This window comes from Arachis stenosperma, chromosome 4 (genome assembly GCF_014773155.1).
Source record: "Arachis stenosperma cultivar V10309 chromosome 4, arast.V10309.gnm1.PFL2, whole genome shotgun sequence".
Taxonomy (NCBI): Eukaryota; Viridiplantae; Streptophyta; class Magnoliopsida; order Fabales; family Fabaceae; genus Arachis; species Arachis stenosperma.
This window is the reverse complement of record NC_080380.1, coordinates 57,345,456-57,349,653: the sequence shown is the minus strand read 5'-3', so window position 1 is coordinate 57,349,653 and position 4,198 is coordinate 57,345,456. Positions and strand designations below refer to the sequence as shown.

The following is a 4,198-nucleotide window of genomic DNA, read 5'->3' as shown; positions in this document are numbered from 1 at the left end:
AATACTCATCAGAGCTCATGAAAGGCAGAAGTAAGTCTAATGGAATCTCTATGGTCTCATTTTGAGCCTCAGATTCCCATGGTTCCTCATTAGGGAACTCATTGGAGGTCAGTGCATGCCCATTGAGGTCTTCCTCAGTGGCGTTCACTTCCTCTCCTTCCTCTCCAAATTCGGCCATGTTGATGGCCTTGCACTCTCCTTTTGGATTTTCTTCTGTATTGCTTGGAAGAGTACTAGGAGGGAGTTCAGTAATTTTCTTGCTCAGCTGTCCCACTTGTGCCTCCAAATTCCTAATGGAGGACCTTGTTTCAGTCATGAAACTTTGAGTGGTTTTAATTAGATCAGAGACCATGGTTGCTAAGTCAGAGGGGTTCTGCTTAGAATTCTCTGTCTGTTGCTGAGAAGATGATGGAAAAGGCTTGCTATTGCTAAACCTGTTTCTTCTACCATTATTGTTGTTGAAACCTTGTTGAGGTCTCTCTTGATTCTTCCATGAGAAATTTGGGTGATTTCTCCATGAAGAATTATAGGTGTTTCCATAGGGTTCTCCTAGGTAATTCACCTCTTCCATTGAAGGGTTCTCAGGATCATAAGCTTCTTCTTCAGATGAAGCATCCTTAGTACTGCTTGGTGCATTTTGCATTCCAGACAGACTTTGAGAAATCAAATTGACTTGTTGAGTCAATATCTTATTCTGAGCCAATATGGCATTCAGAGTGTCAATCTCAAGAACTCATTTCTTCTGACTTGTCCCATTATTCACAGGATTCCTTTCAGAAGTATACATGAATTGGTTATTTGCAACCATTTCAATTAGCTCTTGAGCTTCTGTAGGCGTCTTCTTCAGATGAAGAGATCCTCCAGCAGAGCTATCCAAGGACATCTTGGATAGTTCAGAGAGACCATCATAGAAAATACCTATGATGCTCCATTCAGAAAGCATGTCAGAAGGACATTTTCTGATCAATTGTTTGTATCTTTCCCAAGCTTCATAGAGGGATTCTCCATCCTTCTGTCTGAAGGTTTAGACTTCCACTCTAAGCTTACTCAATTTTTTGAGGTGGAAAGAACTTTGCCAAGAAGGCATTGACTAGCTTTTCCCATGAGTCCAGGCTTTCTTTAGGTTGTGAGTCCAACCATATCCTAGCTCTGTCTCTTACAGCAAAAGGGAATAGCATAAGTCTGTAGACCTCAGGGTCAACCCCATTAGTCTTGACAGTGTCACAGATTTGCAAGAATTCAGCTAAGAACTGATGAGGATCTTCCAATGGAAGTCCATGGAACTTGCAATTCTGTTGCATTAGAGAAACTAATTGAGGCTTAAGCTCAAAGTTGTTTGCTCCAATGGCAGGGATAGAGATGCTTCTCCCATAGAAGTCGGGAGTAGGTGCAGTAAAGTCACCCAGCACCTTCCTTGCATTGTTGTTGTTTTCGGCTGCCATGGGTTCTTCTTCTTTGAAGATTTCTGTTAGGTCCTCTACAGAGAGTTGTGCCTTAGCTTCTCTTAGCTTTCGCTTCAAGGTCCTTTCAGGTTCAGGGTCAGCTTCAACAAGAATGCCTTTGTCTTTGTTCCTGCTCATATGAAAGAGAAGAGAACAAGAAAATGTGGAATCCTCTATGTCACAGTATAGAGATTCCTTGAGGTGTCAGAGGAAAAGAAAAATAGAAGAAAGAGGTAGAAGAATTCGAACTTAATCAGATAGAGTTCGAATTGTGCATTGAGAAGGAGTGATACTCCATAAATAGAAGGATGTGAGAAGGGGGGAAGAAAATTTTCGAAAATTAATTAAAAAGATTTTAAAAACATTTTGAAAAACTTTAATTGATTTTCGAAAACTAGAAGTGGGAGAGAAATCAAGTGATTTTTGAAAAAGAATTTAAAATTAGAAATTAAAAAGATTTGATTAAAAACTATTTTGAAAAAGATGTGATTAAAAAGATATGATTGAAAAGTTATGGTTTTAAAAAGATATGATTGAGAAGATATGATTTGAAAAACAATTTTAAAAAGATTTGATTTTAAAAATTAATGACTTGCCTAACAAGAAAAGATATGATTCAAACATTAAACCTTTCTCAACAGAAAAGGCAACATACTTGAAATGTTCAATCAGATCATTAATTGATAGCAAGTATCTTTGAAAAAGGAAAGAAATTGATTTTGAAAACATTTGATTGAAAAGATTTGATTTGAAAAAGATTTGATTTTGAAAAACTTTGAAAACTTGAAAAAAAATTTGATTTGAAAACAAAATCCTCCCCCTTGTGCCATCCTGGCGTTAAACGCCCAGAATGGTATCCATTCTGGCGTTTAACGCCCAAAATGCTACCTTTTTGGGCGTTAAATGCCCAACCAGGTACCCTGGCTGGCGTTTAAACGCCAGTCTGTCCTTCTTCACTGGGCGTTTTGAACGCCCAGCTTTTTCTGTGTAATTCCTCTGTTGCATGTTCTGAATCTTCAGTTCCCTGTACTATTGACTTGAAAATAGAACCAAGACCAAATAAACAATGCATGCAAGACACCAAACTTAAAATTAGACACTAGACTCAAACAAGAAACATAAAATATTTTTGGTTTTTTTTTATGATTTTGAAATTTTTTTGGATTTTTCGAAAATTATATGAAAATAGAAAATGAAGGTTTCAGAATTCTTAGTTTGGATTCCAGGAATCATTGCAATGCTAGTCTAAGACTCCGGTCCAGGAATTAGACATGGCTTCACAGCCAGCCAAGCTTTCAAAGAAAGCTTCGGTCCAAAACACTAGACATGGCCAATGGCCAGCCAAGCCTTAGCAGATCATTGCTCCAATAGCAAGATTGATGGAAATCAACAAGCTATTGTGATGATCAGTTGAAACCTCGGTCCAATAAGATTAGACATGGCTTCTCAGCCAGCCAGATTTCAACAGATCATCATGAAACTCTAGAATTCATTCTTAAGAACTCTGAAGAAAAATACCTAATCTAAGCAACAAGATGAACCGTCAGTTGTCCATACACAAAACAATCCCCGGCAACGGTGCCAAAAACTTAGTGTTGTTGCCGGATCGAAAATTTGGCACTGATGTTACCGGACCAAAAGCTTGCCGAAAACTCGAACAATCCCCGGCAACGGCACCAAAAACTTGGTGCACGAAATTGTGATCACTACAACTCAAATAATCCCTAGTAATGGCTCCAAAGACTTGGTGCTCAATACCATGGCATAAACACAACTTCGCACAACTAACCAGCAAGTGCACTGGGTCGTCCAAGTAATAAACCTTACGCGAGTAAGGGTCGATCCCACGGAGATTGTTGGTATGAAGCAAGCTATGGTCACCTTGTAAATCTTAGTCAGGCAGACTCAAATGGGTATAGATGATGAATAAAACATAAAGATAAAGATAGAGATACTTATGTATATCATTGGTGAGAGCTTCAGATAAGCGAATGAAGATGCCTTCCCTTCCGTCTCTCTGCTTTCCTACTGTCTTCATCCAATCCTTCTTACTCCTTTCCATGGCAAGCTTATGCAAGGGTTTCACCGTTGTCAGTGGCTACCTCCCATCCTCTCAGTGGAAATGTTCAATGCACCCTGTCACGGCACGGCTATCCATCTGTCGGTTCTCGGTCAGGCCGAAATAGAATCCAGTGATTCTTTTGCGTCTGTCACTAACGCCCCGCCTGCTAGGAGTTTGAAGCACGTCACAGTCATTCAATCATTGAATCCTACTCAGAATACCACAGACAAGGTTAGACCTTCCGGATTCTCTTGAATGCCGCCATCAGTTCTTGCCTATACCACGAAGATTCTTGATCTCACGGAATGGCTGGCTCGTTTGTCAGGCGAGCACTCGGTTGTCAGGCGATCAACCATGCATCGTGTATCAGGAATCCAAGAGATAAACACTAGAGCCTTGTTTGCTTGTAGAACAGAAGTGGTTGTAAGTCACTTTGTTCATAGGTGAGAATGATGATGAGTGTCACGGATCATCACATTCATCAAGTTGAAGAACAAGTGATATCTTGGACAAAGAACAAGCGGAATTGAATAGAAGAACAATAGTAATTGCATTAATACTCGAGGTACAGCAGAGCTCCACACCTTAATCTATGGTGTGTAGAAACTCCACCGTTGAAAATACATAAGAACAAGGTCTAGGCATGGCCGAATGGCCAGCCTCCCAAAGTGATCAAAAGATCTAAAGAAAAAGG

General features: G+C 39.8%; 1 non-coding gene across 1 annotated transcript; it reads left to right on the top strand.

Annotated features, from left to right (window-relative positions):
* Positions 1-937: 937 nt before the first annotated feature.
* LOC130977457 (small nucleolar RNA R71) lies at positions 938-1,045 on the top strand. Its single transcript, XR_009085147.1, has one exon. It is a non-coding gene; the product is annotated as a small nucleolar RNA R71 (small nucleolar RNA).
* The last annotated feature ends 3,153 nt before the right edge of the window (positions 1,046-4,198 follow it).